The sequence below is a fragment of the Hemiscyllium ocellatum genome, chromosome 12 (assembly GCF_020745735.1).
Source record: "Hemiscyllium ocellatum isolate sHemOce1 chromosome 12, sHemOce1.pat.X.cur, whole genome shotgun sequence".
In the NCBI taxonomy this organism is placed as follows: Eukaryota; Metazoa; Chordata; class Chondrichthyes; order Orectolobiformes; family Hemiscylliidae; genus Hemiscyllium; species Hemiscyllium ocellatum.
In genome coordinates, this window is record NC_083412.1 from 93,479,299 (window position 1) to 93,497,599 (window position 18,301).

At 44.9% G+C, this 18,301-nt stretch overlaps 1 long non-coding RNA gene across 1 annotated transcript in view; it reads right to left on the reverse strand.

Annotated features, from left to right (window-relative positions):
- Window positions 1-18,301, reverse strand: part of LOC132820873 (uncharacterized) — a 299,239-nt gene that overhangs the window by 108,028 nt on the left and 172,910 nt on the right. The window contains exon 5 of the long non-coding RNA XR_009645251.1: window positions 3,817-3,891. This is a non-coding gene — a long non-coding RNA (uncharacterized LOC132820873). The remainder of the gene's footprint in view (window positions 1-3,816; window positions 3,892-18,301) is intronic.

Here is an 18,301-nt window from a genome sequence, read left to right on the forward strand (position 1 = left end):
GTAAAGAAGGGCTGTAGAACTTTCAAGTTGTGAAGTTAGTTAAATCCTTAATCCATGAAAAAAATTCAAACAAACCGCTTGTGTCAGTGAGAGTTGAAATAGTCTGTTCTACTAATGACATTAGCTATTTATTGAAATTTATCTAACAGCTATTATTCTGCCCGTATTGAAGTTTTGACTGCTTCCCACAATAATTGATCAGGTTAGTGAAGGAGTTTAAAAGTCTTGAATGGGACTTTAATAATGGCAATTTTTTTTATTATAGCAAAGTCTGAGGTATTTAGATCTTCATTTTATTTCATCTTAACATAGCAGATATTGCACCAGTTGGCATGGAGGGTGCATGGCCAAAAGGTGGTTGGGGACATCAGTTGGCATAAAGTTGTCACGGATTTCTAAGGATTCATAGGAGTGGGTGGAACATGGCTTGGTATGGATGAGGTATAGGAGTGGGTGTGTGCATGGGAGGGATGGAGTGTTAGGGGTGATGTGGTGAGGGTTAGAGAGCTCAATATTTCACTAGGCACTCCACAGAACCATGATGAGCCATTCAGACAGCTCACCTCAGCATCCAGCAGATTCTGTCGCAGCCTCCAATCTGCCAGTGGTAGGCCATACTCCAAGCTGTATCCATTCCCCCATCCATCACTACGCCGGATCCAAACACACATCTGATGGGGCAATCTTTCCTGAGTTAAACACACCGAGCTGAGAAATCTTCCACCTCCAGCCTATAGATCTCAATAACATCAACTCAATGCTGACTCTTCTCAATCCCTGGGAATCTCAACCTACCAAGCTCAAACTGCTTTTAATTGGTCAATGCTCTTATCAGAAGCCTTTCCAATGAGCATTCCTTGCTTTCTCTCTGGAGTATATTCTTCATACCTAGGTTGCCAAGATTGCATGCAGTGTTCCCATTATTAAACATCTCTCTAATTTGCTGATTTATACACTACTCTACACTATATAAGGCTTACAGAACAAAATCTCAACAAAGACAAATCTTCCCTTTCCTTTTGGCCTATCCCTTCCAAAAGTGAAGTATTCTGAAATACCTCACTTTGCATCTCAGTCACTTTGTAACCACTTCATTGCAATGTATAGACTCCCAATGTATAGAATGCTAATGGAGCAATCCCTTTTTCCCATTCATTCAAATTGTACATGATTCCAGTTAAAGAAATACTCTTTTTATTCAATCAAATTATGTACAATTCCAATAGATGAATCCTCTTCCCATTTACTCCCTTTGCATACAATTCAAAAAGCTCAAACCCCCTTCTCATTCACACCCATTGTGATAATTCCAATATATTAAATGCCCTTCCTATTTAATTCTATTGTATAAAATTCTAATGGACCAACACCCTTCCCACCACTCCCACTTTATTGAATTCCAATGGATCATACATTTATTCCACTGCACAAAATTTGAATGAATAAAACCCCTTTCTGAATCACCCACTTTTCTGGAACTGCAATTATCCAAATACACTTCTCAATCGTGCCAATTGTATAAAATTCTCATAGGTCTCACCCTTTTCCATTGACTCCTATAGTGTAGGATTCCAAGAGGACAGTTCCAAGAATCATAGGAGTCCCTTCAGTATGGAAGCAAGCCATTCGGTCCTTTGAGTCATCCTGACCCTCCAAACAGCATCCCACCCACAGTCACCCCCCTTCCCTATCCCTGTAACCCTGCATTCCCCTAGCTAATCTACTAGGGTAGTCTACAACAGCCAATGCACATCTTTGAACATTGGAGGAAAACAGAGCACCTGGAGGAAACTCACGCAGACACAGGGAGCATGTGCAAATTCCACATGGGCAGTCACCTGAGGCTAGAATTGAACCGGGATCCCTAGTGCTATGAGGCAGCAATGCTAACCACTGAGCCACCCATCATGCAAAATTCACACAGATCAAATCACTTTGTGCTCACTTTCTTTGTACAGAATTCCAATGAACCAAATCCATTTGTATTCATTGCCAGAACAACAGCTGCAATTCAAGTATTACTTTCCATTATGGTTTGTGAGTCTGGACGGTTTGGATTTTAATAAGAGCTCTCTTACAAGTCAGAATTTAGAGCTAGTTATTAGAAACGGAGGCTGGTGAGTTATTTCAATGGGGCACAGGCTAGGGGGATAGCTGAGTATAATATTCCTTTTCAGTAAAGTTTGAAAAACAATTCTAATTGGTGTATGATCAGGTTATTAGACTACGCCCAATCATTAGTTACCTGATTGAACTTGTTTCCAAATGAAAGTTAATCTCCTGCATGCTTCATGTGGCTTTTGGTCTTGACACGGGGAGGCTAAACCATATTATATATCTGGCAGGGAGCACAATGTACAGACAGTAACCTATACTGTACTGGGGACTGCAGAGGAGCAATTGTCATGCCACTGGCTGTTTTTCCTTTCTATCCAAACTTGTCTCTTGGTTGTAATCTTTCTGTCCTTAATGGTCAATGCTCCTCTGGGCCTATCTCCCTTGCTTCTCTATAAATTAACTTATCCCATTCCCCCTCCTCACTTTGTTGACATCAACTCTGATTGCACTATGACCTGCTCTAACTCACTCTGGGCAACACTTCAAAGCAGACAATTCCTTCCTTTAGCATGCAGTCAGAAAGACATTGGAAATCTAGATTGACAAGACTTTGTCACAACTTCCTTTCTAGCCTCATCTTCTCTCCTATGGTTCTCTCAGTGACCCTTCCTCAACTATTTGCCTTGGCCCCTCATCAAGGTTTCTTAATCTCAAATGAAAAGCATCAGGATGCAGCACATATTTTATCTTTTTCCCCTCTTCATTTCTTAAGACATTCCCACAGCTCCTCCATTCCTCTTGCTGGGCCTTGTTGAGATGAGGTGCATGTTAAACCACTAAACATTCCCCTGTGTATGTTCCTGTCAAACCAACTACTCTGAAGTGCACTAGAGAAGGGCAAGGCAAGCACCTTTTTATGTCCTTCCCTCAGGTGGTTTGTCTAAGCTTACTGCCTCCTCCAGATGAGATCACAAACTCTGTGTGAGGTAGGGTTGAATGTCAAATCTGAATCAGAGAGAGACAGAAAGTGACAGAGAGAGAGAGTGTGAGAATGTGGAAACAGGCCCTTCAGCCCAACAAGTCCACACAGACTCTCCAAAGAGTAATCCACCCAGACGCATTCCCCTACCCAATATTTACTTCTGACTAATGCACCTACCCTACACATCCCTGAACACTTTGGGCAATTTAGCATGGCCAATTCACTTAACCTGCACATCTTTGGATTGTGGGAGGAAACCAGAGCACCTGAATGAAACCCATGCAGGCACGGGGAAAATGTGCAAACTTCACACAGACAGTTGCTTGAGGCTGGAAGTGAACTCGGATCCCTGGTGCTGTGAGGCAACAGTGCTAACCACTGAGCCACCGTGCTGACGGTGACAGAAACAGTGACAAATTGTGTCTGAGAGACAGAGCAGGGAGACAGAGTGAGAGACAGGGTGCGAGGGGGAGAGAGAGAGAGAGGCAGAGACAGAGTGAGTGAGGGAGACAGAGACAGACAGATAGAGAAAGAGAGAGGGAGAGAGAGTGTGTGTGTGTGTGTGTGTGTGTGTGTGTGTCTACAAAATTAATTATGAACAAAAATCAAACTTCTGTCCATTTTCATTTTTGTCCCACGTTCCCAGAAAGGTCCGAAGAGATTGTTTACAACACATGCAGGTAGCAGCCTCAACCTCACACTTATTTTATTATGATTATTTGTGGAGTAACTTAGGTCCCAGTGGGATGAAAGGGAAGTGAAGACATATCTTCTACCTTGTTGTCACAGGGCTGTCGTAGAACCTTTCACTTCATGCTGGTCTTTGCATATTTTCTCAATATCTTTACTTCCTGTAAAGCAAAGGATTTAGATTAGATTAGATTAGATTACTTACAGTGTGGAAACAGGCCCTTCGGCCCAACAAGTCCACACTGACCCGCCGAAGCGCAACCCACCCACACCCATTCCCCTACATTTACCCCTGCACCTAACACTACAGGCAATTTAGCATGGCCAATTCACCTAACCTGCACATTTCTTTAGATACTTATTGGAAATCCTGAGTGTCAAAGACTTGGTGAGTGGAAAGATATTGCCCACATTCTTTGAGATGTAAAAACTTATGAGGGGTATAGACAGGATGGAGAGGGCCAAATGTTTCACCTTGATGACCAGGCGTTGGTGGTGGTGGTGGCGGATACAGATTAAGGTAAGGTGCAGGCAGTTTAGAGGGGATTTGAGGGAAACCTTTTTCACACAGAGGGTGGTGGGAATCCAGAACTCACTGCCTGCAAAGGTAGGAGAGGCAGAAACCCTCATAAGATCGAAGAAGGATTTAGATGTACATTTGTGATGCTAAGACACAAAAGGCTATGGCATTCGAATAGTTATGTGGCTGCAATGGACGTGATGGACCAAAGGGCCTTTTCCTGTGCCATAGACCTGTATCAGTCTATGACACTAATGCCCCAATAAGCTAGTTTGTTTCTTTAAACACCCAATAATAAGTATGCTTGCCTGGGCAATTTGGGTTCCCATAGATTAGATTCCTTACAGTGCGGAAACAGGCCCTTCGGCCCAACAAGTCCACACCAACACTCCGAAGAGTAACCCACCCAAACACTTTTCCCTCTGACTAATGCACGTACCACTATGGACAATTTAACATGGCCAATTCATCTAACCTGCACATATTTGGACTGTGGGAGGAAACCGAAGCACACAGAGGAAACCCACACAGACACAGGGAGAATGTGCAAACTCCACACAGACAGTTACCCAAGGCTGGAATTGAACCTGCGTTCCTGGTGCTGTGAGGCAGCGGTGTTAACCACTGAGCCACCGATCCGCCCCATAGTCAAAGCAATCCTTACCCTGCTCTGGGGATAAGCAACTGTGTATTCCCCACTCCCATATGAAAACGGCTTGCTGTTCAGTGTTAATCAGGGCTGCTTACGTTTTGGGAAAAAACTCGATTTTATAACACAGGATTTCAGAAACAGTTTTCATGCAGTGCTTTCCGAGTTGCACTCTTGTCCAGCGTTCTCTCAGTGCTCAAAACCTTTAGCCCGAGGGACAACTTTTTTGCTGATGACACAATCTTTCGCTGGGTTAGGGAGGGCTCTGATGGCTCTTTGCATTCTTAAAACATCTTGAGAGGTTTTGATTAAGTGGATATGGGGAAACTATTTCCACTTGCAGGACGGTTGGTAACCAGAGGACAGACATTTTATATAATTGGCAAAAAGAACCGGAGGGGAGATTAGGAGATTTTTTTCTTGCACAGCGATTTGTTTACGGTTTGGAATGCATTGCCTGAAAGGGTGGGGGGAGCGGAGTCAGTAGGAACCTTCAAAAGGAAATTTGAGAACAGTTTGAAAAAGAAAAAAAAAAGCAAGGAGCAGGGGAAACGAGACTGACTGGTAATTCTTGAACAGAACCGGTACAAATACGATGGGCTGAACAGCCTCATTTTGCGCTATAAGATTCACCAAGTATACAACTACTCTGCAAAATGAAAGGACTTCTCTCCTTACAAGGAGGACTGAGAATCCTGTTTCTGAATACAATATAAGATTAGGGCCCCAATCGAGGGTCATATAAGGATAAGGTATTCTGGCTGAGTTCCTAGAAGCACAAGACCTTCTTGTCAAGTGTTCCGCACACAAGCCAAAAAGCAAAATAACAGCTTGATGAATCTTTCTCCAACACATGTTGCGTTGATAATCTCTCCTGAATTTTTTTTTTCCCCTCTGATCCCCAGGTTATTATCCTGTACACCTGGAATTTCCTGTTGGTGAGTGGAAGAGAAAAAAAGTCTACAGTAGTGAGATGACGTGAATTAAAGTGGCAGGTCTGACTTTATTCCTTAAAAAAGATTTGGCTCTATGAGCAGCACTTGCACCTCAGAGTCATAAGGTCCTTGGTTCAAGGCTCACTTCAGGGACCCAAGAACAAAATCTGCCATTGGATGTAAAAGATCCAAGGGCAGGGAATCTAACTTTAGTGCCCTAGACAATACTGATCTCTCAACAAACACCTTAAAACCCATTATGTTTGGGAACTTACTATTCACACATTTGTCTTTTACACTACCACATGGAGCAGACATCAGAATGAATATAATTGGATGTTCCAAAGATATGCCAATCATGGTGTCAACGCCTCTTCCTTCATTGTTCACAAACTCAGTCCTGACTCTCTCTTAATTCTACAGCTGCCTGGTACTATTGGACCTTCTTGACTTGAAAATCAGAGAGTCCCAGTGCAGGAAGTTGAAGTGCACTGGGAACTGTGAAGTGCAGCTGCTAAACGAATTGTTCCTGTCACTCAGTACAAATTGGCTGCTTATCTCATGGACCACAAAAGCCAGATGAAAAGGTATGACATCAATCTGACCTTATTATCCAGGAGGCCTTCCCAGTTACGGCTACTTGTGGTAGTTTTTTATTTGAGCAGGGGATGTGGAAGGAGTGGCAATATTGCAACTTCAGACGATTGTACAATCTGCTTCCCCTGATAGTTCATTGCCTATGCCATTACTATGCCTAGTACTGAAGGGTATAAATCAGGAAGATTCGAAGCTGCCTGCAGTCTCAACTACAGCATTGTAATAATTCTCCTGGCAGCTTTCCCATCTTGCATCCCTTTGTAAATTTGAGCTCATCCCAAACTGCTCCCTATATCCCAATTTACATCAAGTATTACTCACCTCTCACTCCTGACTGCTCACTGATCCACACTGACAACACTTCAGTTTTTTAAGATTCTCATCTATGCTTCCAAATAGTTTCATGGGTTTAAAAACCAAAACACCTGAAGATCAGAAACAAAAACAGAAACTGCTGGAAAAGCTCAGCAAGTCTGGCAGCATCTGCAGAGAGAAATCAGAGTTCACGTTTCAGGTTGAATGATTTCTGAGGGACGGTCACCGGACCCAAAGCGCTAACTCTGATTTCTCTCCACTGTCCAAATCTTGGTCACAGGGATAGGTTTTAACGAGATTCTAAAAGAAGATGGGAGGGACAGTGAGGTTTGTAGATAGAGTTCCAGAGCTTACAGTCTAGATATCTAAAGGCACATTCACAATTGTGGCACAGTGAAAAATTGAGGATGCTCAGAAGGACAGAACTGGAAGAGAGCAGAGCTCTCAGAGCACTGTAAGACTGGAGGAGGTTAATAGACATAGGGGCAAAGTGGTGAAGTTAAAAACAGAAGTAGCTGGAAAAGCTCAGCAAAATCTGGCAGCATCTGTGGAGAGAAATCAGAGTTCACTTTTCAGGTTGAATGATTTCTGAGGGATGGTCACCGGACCCAAAGCGCTAACTCTGATTGCTCTCCACTGCCAGACCTGCTGAGCTTTTCCAGCTACTTCTGTTTTTAACTTCACCACTTTGCCCCTATGTCTATTAACCTCCTCCAGTCTTACAGTGCTCTGAGAGCTCTGCTCTCTTCCAGTTCTGTCCTTCTGAGCATCCTCAATTTTTCACTGTGCCACAATTGTGAATGTGCCTTTAGATATCTAGACTGTAAGCTCTGGAACTTTATCTACAAACCTCACTGTCCCTCCCATCTTCTTTTAGAATCTCTTTAAAACCTATCCCTGTGACCAAGATTTGGACACAAGATTTAGGCACTGGACATACATATGGATAATAATGGAACTGTGTATGTTAGATGGGCATCAGATTATTTTCACAGGTCGGCGCAACATCGAGGGCTGAAGGGCCTGTACTACACTGTAACATCCTATGTTCTATGTAAGTCTCCATATGCAGCTCAGTGGTAAACTTAGCCCAATAACTCTACAGTTAAACAACTAAGGGCATTATACTCTGTTAAAAAATCAATATAGATGCAGATTATTGCAGTCAGTGTTGGTTTAGCTTTTCTTTGTAATAGGAACACTATGACTGAGGGGTAGGAATTAAGTAAAATAAATTTTACATTGTGAGCTCAAACAATCCAGGCAAAATCAGGCAACAATTTTTCATGTGATGGGTCATAAAATCTGGAACTCTCTCTTACAAAGGCTTGCGGAAATAGGGGGGAAAATTGAAATTTTAAAGGCTGAGGTATTTTCATGAGATAAGTATTTTAAAGGATATATAGAGCTTAAATAGCTAATTGGATCTGAAGTACAGATAAGTGGCTCACTTGAATTGTGGGGCAACTTTGAGGGGCTGAATTAATTGCTTGTGTGTTTGGTATTCCCACCACTGGCTTCAGGCCCATTACCCTTGACGGAGGGGAAACATTAGCCAGGCTTTAGGATCCATGCTGGACCATGCTTATGTTTAAAGACAGGACACTCTGGACCACAAGATTAAACAGGGCAGAAGTGAGGACTGCAGATGCTGGAAATCAGAGTCTAGATTAGAGTGGTGCTGGAAAAGCACAACAGCTTTCCCAGCACCACTCTAATCTAGACACGATTGAACAGCCAATGCTGATTTTCTGGAGTCAAGATTAGATGTCACAAAGCCAAAGAACTGAAACCAATGACACTTTGGAAACAAGACTTAAAAGCAAGAAGATGTGAAACATATCATTTGGAATGATCAATAAGCTTTAAAGCTTCCCTGTACAGAGACCTTAAAGTATAATTACAATATTGAAAGGCATCTGGTTGGTTCATGAATAGGAAGAGTTTAGAGGGATATAGGCCAAATGCTGGCAAACTGGGTCTCCATTAATTTAGGATATTTGGTTGGCATGGACTTGTTGGACTGTTTTTGTGTGTACAATTCTACAACTCTCAGAGGCTAAGACCCTTTGGGCTGGAAATGTGAACACTGTTTGTCTCGAGGGGAAAGAAACTGTCATCCTTAACAGGTCTGGCCTATGTGTGACTCCAGACCCACAGCAATGTGGCTGACTCTTAACTGCCCTCTGGGCAATTAGAGCTGGGCTATAAATGCTGGCCTAACCAGCAACACCCACATCCAGAGAATAAATTTTAAAAATCTGTCAGGCCTACTGAATTTCTCGAACAATTTCTATTCTTATTTCAGATTTTCAGCACCCACAAAATTTTGCCTTTATTACAGGACTGTAAAAAATCTGCTTAGAGTCATAGAAGTGTACAGCATGGAAACAAACCCTTCAGTCCAACTTGTCCATGCCAACCAGATATCCTGGATAAGTCTCGTCCTATTTGCCAGCATTTGGCCCATATCCCTCTAAACCCTTCCTATTCATTTACCCATCCAGATGCCTTTTAAATGGTGTATGACATGGAGGAGCCTGTGTCGAACTGGGGTGGAAAAAGTTAAAAATCACACAACAACAGGTTATACTCCAACAGGTTTATTTGGAAGCACTACCTTTTTGAAAGCTAGTGTGCTTCCAAATAAACCTGTTGGATTATAACCTGGTGTTGTGTGATTTTTAACTTTAAATGTTGTAATTGTACCAGCCTCTGGTACAATGAAAAAGTTACCCCTTAGGACCCTTTTAAATCTTTTCCCTCTCACCTTAAACCAAAGCCCTTTAGGTTTGAACTCCCCCAACCCAGGGAAAAGACCTTGACTATTCCCCCTATCCATAGCCCTCAAAGAACATTCTCAATATTTTGCAAAGGATGGGCCAACTGAATATCCCATACATTGACCTGGCTGCCACATTATTAAATGCCAGATAAGAGCAGGAGAGGTTGCATGCAAAGATGTACACAAAATGATGCTGTAACTGAGAGGTTAATTCAATCTGTAAATATTAAAGTGGCTGACTCTCTCTTCTCTGGAAAAGGGAAGACTAGCAGCTGACCTGATAGAGACCTTAAAAATTACACAAAGGGTTGATAGGGAAGCAGTAAATACAATTGTCAGGAAATCAAAAACTAGGGCCTTAGATATAAGACAATCATCAATAAACTCAATAATAAATACTGGAGACATCCCTTTACCCAAAAACTACAGACTGTGGAGGACTTGCTGCCACAGGGTATGGTTGAGAAGGATAAGACAAGTACATCGAAGGAGAAACTAAATAAAGACATGGGGAGAAACGTGGAAAATCAGAGCAGGAGTAGGCCATTCAGCCCTTCTGGCCTGTTCTGCCTTCAACATGATCATGGCTGATTGTCCAACTCAATCCCCTGTTCCCGCTTTCTCCCTATATTTTGATCCCTTTAGCCCTGGGAATTATATCTATCTTCTTATTGAAAATGTTTAATGCTTTAGCTTCAACCACTTTCCGTGGTAGAAAATTCCCGAGGTGCACCATTCTCTAGGTGAAGAAATTTCTCCCTATTTTGGAGAGGGAATTTGAGCCATGCTTTCCAAACCTATTCCCACTGTAATCCTTTCTCGGGGCCTGAAAATGGCGATGACCTCCCAGTGACATCAGTGAGAGCAAGGGGATGTTCAAACAAGAGCGTTTCTGTTGGTACGTGATCCATAACCCATGGTAGCCATTACTGCCTCAGATTTCACAATCTCAAAACACTGGCTCACTTCCCAAATTGGGGATCCAACATCACACCCTGCCACCATACTTTGGGAAACCCTGGAATAAATGTGTGAGATGAAGAGGACAAGTGTGCAGAGCTGAAACAATAACATTGGTCTGTTGGACTAGGCAGCTTGTTTCCATTCTCCAGACCCATTGAAAATCTCGATGTTCCCAGGTAAAGCCAAGTTGCTCCAGTGTTCCAATGAAGATGCTCAAGCATCTTTCAACTGGGCACTTTACAACCTCATGGCCTCAGCTTTGAGTTCAAAAGTTTAGATTGTGACCTTGTTTTTCTGGTTCAGTTCTTTGCATTTCTTTCCCTACTCCTTGCTTTTGGATGACAGCTGTCCTGCCATTCACACCTCCTCTCAACACATCTTTTGTTTCTTTATTTGCCTCACTCCAACACGCTTTGCCTTGCATCATGAAACCTTTTGTTATTCAATCTCTCCGTCTTATCCCTTTCATTCTTCTCCCTTTGACTTGGTCAAGGCCCGTTGGTTTTTAATGTTCTGATGGTAGCTCATGGAGCTGAAACGTTGACTGTCTCTTTTTCCGCGAGTGCTGCCAGGCGCACTAAGTATTCCCAGCATCCTCTGTTCTTATACCAGAGCTGCCTATGGCATGGTGCCATCATGACAAGAGTGGAAACATTAGCAAGCAATCCTCGTCATCCCATTGACCCTACACCTTCCCTTTCCACCGCAAAAGGTGTAAAACCTGTGCCTACATTTCCCCCCTCACCTCCATTCAACACCCCAAAAGATCCTTCCGCATCCGGCAGTGATTTTCCTGCTCATCCAAACACCTCAGCCACCACGTCTGTTGTTCTCGGTGTAGTCTCCTCGACACTGGGGAGACAGGAGGCCGACTTGTGGAACATTTCAGAGAACATCTCTGGGACACATGCGCCAATCAACCCCACCACCACGTGGCCGACCACTTCAACTCCACCAAGGACATGCAAGTCCTGGGCATCTTCCATCATCAAATTCTAGCCACCCGAGGACTAGAAGAAGAACACCTCATCTTGGGACCCTCCAACGACATGGGATCAATGTCGATTTCACCAGTTTCCTCATTTCCTGTCCCCCTCCCACCTTATTCTAATTCCAACCATGCAACTTGGCACTGCCCTCATGAACGGTCCTACCTATCTTCCTTCCCATCTATCTGCTCCATCCTCCCCTCCAACCCATCACCATCAGCCCCCCCACCTTCATCTACCTATTGCATTCCCAGCTACCTTCCCACCCCCTCTCACCTTTATTTCTCAGCCCCGTTGGGATCCCCCAAATTCCTGATGCAGAGCTTATGCTCGAAATGTTGACTCTCCTGTTTCTCGGATGTTGCCTGACTGGCTGTGCTTTTCCAGCACCACACTCTCGACTCTGATCTCCAGCATATGCAGTCCTCACCTTCTCCTACACAGAAGACTTGACTCTGGTGCCTCTGAAAACACAGTGTCTCATTCACCAAAAATGGAGCTGTCGCTCTCTGGTCTGTTTACTCCTCCTTCTCTGGAAGATTCCAAATCAGACAACAAAGCACAAATTCATCAGCCAAGCAGTGGCTCCACATGGCTATGAGGCTTTCCAACACTGCTGCTTCATCTCAAGTAGAAAAGGGGGAGACAGAAGAGATAGTGCCTCCCACAGCTTGGAACCATTGAGCTTCGTCAGTGGTGTGCAGACTATCATCAAGAAGCACTGTAGCAACTCATCACTTGATCTTAAAAACACAAAATTCCTACAGTATGGGAGCAGGCCATTCAGTCCATCAAATCCACACCAACCCTTCAAACAGCATCCCACCTAGAACTAACCCTTTTACTCTATCCCTGTAACCCTGCATTTCCCATGGCTAATGCATCTAGCCTGCACATCCCTGGACACTACAGGGTGGAAATGTCAAACAAAGGTGAGAGGGGGCAAGTTTAACAGGATAGAAAACCAAAGATGCTGGAAATCAGACACAAAATCAGAAGTTGCTGGAGAAACTCAGGAGGTCTGGCAGCATCACTGGGGAGAAAGCAGAGTTAATGCTTCAGGTCTTGAGGATGTGTCACTGAAATGTTAACTCTGCTTTCTTTCCACACATGCTGCCAGACCTCTAGAGTTTCTCCAGAATAGAGTCATACAGCATGAAAACAGACCCTTTGGTCCAACCAGTCCATGGTGACCATAATCCTAATCTAAACCAGTCCCACCTGCCTCCATTTGCTCATATCCCTCCAATATTTTCTGTTTATGTACTTATCCAAAAGTCTTTTAAACATTGTAACTGTACCCACACGCACCACTTCCTCTGAAAATTCATTCCACACACAAATCACTCTCTGTGTAAAAGGTTGCTCCTCATGTCCTTTTTAAATTTTTCTCCTCTCAACTTTAAAAATATGCCCCCTTGTCAAAGGGAAAAGACACCTGCCATTCACCTTATCTAGAACCCTCACGATTTTATAGACCTCTATAAGGTCACCCTCAACCTTTTACACTCCAGAGAAAAAGTTCCCAACTTATCCAACCTCTCCTTATATTTCAAATCAGGATGTTACTGGGAATGGATGGTTTGTCTTTTCTGAACGCTCTCCAGCTTATTAATATCCTTCCTATAACAGGGCAATCAGAATTGGACACAGAACTGAAGAGGCCTCACCAAAGTCCAGTACAACCTGAACAAGACTTTCCAACTCCTATAGTCAAAGGTCTTCAGTGGTGGGTAAGTTGTCGGAGGTGATTCTGAAAGTTAGGATTTAGAAGCATTTGGCAAGGGAAGGAATGATTAAGGATAGTCAGCATGGTTTCGTATGGGGGAAATCATGTCTCACAAACATGAAGCTCATTCTTGATGAAGAGCTTATGCTCAAAACGTCGACTCTCCTGCTCTTCAGATGCTGCTTGACAGGCTGTGCTTTTCCAGCGCTACACTTTTCGACTCTGATCTCTAGCATCTGCAGTCCTCACCTTCTCCCAGACACATGAACAAGCTGGGAATAGAGGGATATGGATCATGCACCGGCAAATAAGATTAGATTAGAAAGATATCACGGCCAGCTCAGGTATGGTGGGCCGAAGAGCCTGCTCCTGTGCTGTATCATTCTATTTCCATATCTGCTTCCTAGCTTCTGTCACTGTGTTACAGTGGAGTCTCCTTTTTAAGTGCTCTAGGTGTTTACTTGGAACTGAATGCCCTTCTCGAGTTAACAATGTAATGGCCAAACAGCACTGTGGAAGCATATTCTCCACCTGGGCTGCAAGACATCTTACTTCTTATTCTCAAGAAGCAAGATGTCTTATAAGAAACAGTTGAACAGCCAGGACTTGCAAAATTTAGAAGAGTAAAAGGTGACTTTATTGAAACATACAACATCCTGAGGGGTCTTGATAGGGTATTGCGGAGAAAATGTTTTCCTCTTGCAAGAGAATCGACAACTGGGGGGAGGGGGTGGGTGGGAGAGGTCTGGCTTTAAAAATAAGGAGCTGCGCATTTCACACAGAGTTCAGGAGGAATGCTGTCTCACAGAAGGTCGTGAGTCTTTGCAACTCTCTTCCAAAAATGCGGTGGAAGCAAAGTCTTTGAATATTTTAAAGGCACAAGTAAATAGATTCTTGCTAACCGAAAGGCGATTGGGGATAGGCAGGAATGTGGAGTTATCAGATCAGCCATGAATTTATTGAACAGTCGAGTCCGCTCCAACTCCTAATTTGCATGCAGAGATCAGCCATTAATGTCAGCCTTATCAGCAACATCCTGTTCTGAGAATTAATACTGAAGGGTGCAGACTCAATCCCGAGCCTTTCTTGAGTAAGTTCATTTTAGTCGAGGAAGCCAAGATCTTACGAGATATCAGGGCAGGCCCAGAGGGCCAAATGGCCCACCGACACTCCTCATTGGAGCAGTTATTGGTGTTGCAATCAGCTTTCACACCCTGGGCTGAGGAGGAGGAGGAGGAGGAGAAGGGGGACAAGAAAAGCAGCCAGTCCTTCCCAACATTTTTCCAGTGACCCCAGCTTACAGATGACATCTGCAGATATTGTGAAAGGAATTAGCTCCCCAACCTCCAGTGTCTCTCTCCGTGCAACCGCCACCCCTTCCCCACTCCCCCACCCCACCCTCACACTCTTCACACATGCTGTCTGCACTCACACAATGAAGACCGGGCACTTAACTCAACTCAAACAGGAAGTAAAGAGACTTGCATTTATATATCGCTCCTTTCATTAAGCTCAGCCTGCCCCAGGGCAAACTGAGGTCTGCACTCTTGATGACTGAAGTCTGGCAAAGATCTGGCAACTGGTGGTGGCCAGTTTGTACACAGCAAGATCCCACTAACAGCATCAAGGAAACGGGTCGGATAATCTGCCGAGTGAACCTTGGCGCAGAACACCAGGGAGCACCAGGCTTGCTCTCCCTTGAAACTGCACCGTCGGCTCTTTTTCTTTCTCCACACGCCCTAACAGCTAACGTCTCATTTGAACGACTGCACTTCCGAAAACGTGGCACTCCCTCAGCGCGGCCTTGTGCAAGTGTTGCCTTTGGAACATGCGGCCAAGTCCCCGGAGCGGCTTTGAAGCACAATCTCTTGACTCAGGAAGGGAGACCCAGTGAGCCTCAGTCGAATCAACAGCGTCGATGGGTGGGGCAGGGGTGGGGGATAGTGGGGGGAGAGTTGTCCCAAATTGGATAGAAAAGTGGAATACAAAGAACACCCCAGTGGTTCATTCTAATGAGCAGATAGGCCACGTGCTGCTGAGACATGTCGGGTTTAACCCGATGTAATGGACGGGGGCTTTGAATGGGTTAACATTGTGCTGCTTAGCTGCCTGGTGTAGTTCCTGAACTAAACTCTACTTCATTAAATGAAAAATGAATATTATTGCTTCAAGAAGTGGAAGATTTACAGTTTTCGCTGTCGGTCTTGTAAAACACTCTTCAGACCACCCATCCCCAATCCGCGCCCCTCAACACTGTGGACCGATGCCAGACGAAGTGAATAATCCCGAGCGTAAGGCAAAGGTTTCAGGGTTTTTTTTTGTTGCACGTTGCCTCTGTGGAAGTTGACTTTGGAAAAGTGCCACATTCAGTCGATGGGGCCTCATCACTGATTCCCAGTACCCTGCAGCGCTGACTGTAGATGTGGCCTGACAGACTGAGTGTGCTACAAAATACGAGGGTGAGGCACAAGGGTCCTTCCGTACTGTCGTCTTGCAGTCTGAATTTCAAAAAGACAACACAGACTCTGTGTGTGTGTGTGTGTGTGTGTGTGTGTGTGCGCGCGTGAGCACGCATATGTCAGTGTCTATATGGGGGTCTGTGTGTGTGTTTGTTCTGTGCGTAAGTGAACGAGACAATCGTGTGGCAGGTGGGCTGTTGGGGTGGGCAATAGGGAACAGGAAAGCGGCATGGGGGTGGACCCGGAGAGTATAGCCCATTCGTTAGGGACAATCGATAGTCTCCAAGGAGACAGGGCGGCAGTCTGGCCGATTCTAACCAACCCCCCACCCGCCTCCCCCACCCCCAACTTCGCTGCAATGGCGCAGCCATGAGCTCTGCACCGACAACGTGTTCCCCCCACGGATAGAACCCCAGCCCAAAGAAGCTCAGTTCCGCAAACGGTCTTTTGAAAACCGAGTCGGCCAGTGTCTTAGGGAAAGCGAAGGAGGACCCAAAATTTTCCCCTTACGATTTGTACAATTCGAAAGTGATTTGACAGAGAGAGAAAAAAAATCACGACAGATTGTAGCTGTTGATAAAAATAGCAACACCATCAACGAGACAGATTTAATTGGCTTTTCACTGGGAATAGACACAATATTCATGAACTTACCTCATTGCCAATGTCTGGAGCCTGATATCCCAGAGACTTTGCCAGTCTTACAAGCTACTGGCTTCTCTGATCGAAACACAGAAGGCCATTCCTGCTCCCACTGGTTTCTCTCTCTCTCTCTCGCTCTGTTTAAAGTGTCGAGGTCGCAGATTGTAGCATGCAATATATTAACATGCATTAAGGTGTCAACTTTCGAAAGGAAGGGGACGTGTATGTGGGTGGGAATCGTAATAAAATGGACAAGGGGTATCAGCAGCCAAAATAAAACTGCACGTTTCTGGATCAGAAACACCAGCGAGAAACCATTCTTCCTAAAAATCTAAAACCACAGTGGAAAAGAAAGAAAATGGACGTTCCAGAGTTGGGAGACTAGCAGGGCTTTTTTTGTTCTTTTAAATGAGAACACAGGGTGCGGTCAAATCTTGGCTCTCCTCTTCCTTGCTTCCCACCCCCCTTCCCCCCCCGCCCAAAAAAAGGGGAGGGGTCCTGCACAACGTTACTACCTAAATGCGAGCAGAACCTGGGAAGTGAGCCAAGACAGTGACTTTCTCTGACCCAGCTGCCAATCTATCGTTTGCCTACAGAGAAAGATAAAACAGCGGCAAGTCTTTCCAGCTCATAACGTAGCTGAAGTACCAGACACCTCGTTCTCTCATTCCCACACTCCCTGGTCTCCTCAATCACCGATCCCCTCACTCGAAGGCCTGCTCACTCCCAGTAACCCGCACTCTGTGTCCCCCTCACTCACTGGTTTCACCCCCCACCTGCCCATCGAGTCCCTGGCCCCTCTCACTCGTTGACCTTAGACCTCTCATTGCCTGCCCACCCCCTTCATTCTCCAGCTCTTCAAATCCTGGCTCTCAATCTTCGTCCCTCTCACTCTCCATTCCCTCATTCCTCAGCAACCCCTCACCCCCCATTAAATCCCTTCAACCCTACAAATCACGTCCCCTTATTTCCTGACCTCTTCACTTCCTGTACTCCTCACTCTGCACCTCGCTTCCTTCTTCACTCCTCTCACTCTCCACTCCCCTTACTCCCCTTACGTCTTGGCTCTCTTGTCCCTCAGTCTCCACAATCCTGCATTGTTCAGTTTCCCTCTTTCTACTAGACTCAATGACTCCTCAGACGCTCACTGCCTGCAGTATAACAGGAGAGATGATTAGGGTTGTTGTGGTATGTTTTGGGGGAGGCACTAAGGTAGTGGAAGCAAAAAAAGACAGAAACTAGGAGCAGAACCAGGCCACTTGGCCCTTCGTGTATGCTCCACCATTCAATATGATCATGGCTGATCATCCAACTCAGACCACTGTTCCTACTTTCACCCCAGACACTTTGATCTCTTTAGTCCCAATAAATATATCCAACTCCCTCTTGAAAACATCGAATATTTTGGCCTCGCCACTTCCTGTAGTGAAGAATTCCACAGGTGGGTAGTTCATCACATTTCTCCTCCTCTCAGTCCAAAATGGCCTACTCCATACTGACTGGGATTTTATCAAATGTGTTAGTTCAATATAGCAGCTATGTTGTGGCTTTCTGATTGAAGCTTAAAAATGTATTGCTGGAAAAGCGCAGCAGGTCAGGCAGCATCAAAGGAGCAGGAGAATTGACGTTTCGGGCATGGGCCCTTCTTCAAGAATGAGGAAGGTGTGCCAAGCAGGCTAAGATAAAAGGTAGGGAGGAGGGACTTGGGGGAAGGGTGTTGGGAATACGATAGGTGGAAGGAGGTTAAGGTGAGGGTGATAGGCTGGAGAGGGGGTGGGGGAGGAGAGGTCGGGAAGAAGATTGCAGGTCAAGAAGGTGGTGCTGAGTCTGAGAGTTGGGACTGAGATAAGGTGGGGGAGAGGAAATGATGAAGCTGGAGAAATCTGCATTCATCCCGTGTGGTTGGAGGGTTCCTAGGTGGAAGATGAGGCGCTCTTCCTCCAGGTGTCGTGTTGCCATGGTCTGGCGATGGAGGAGGCCAAGGACCT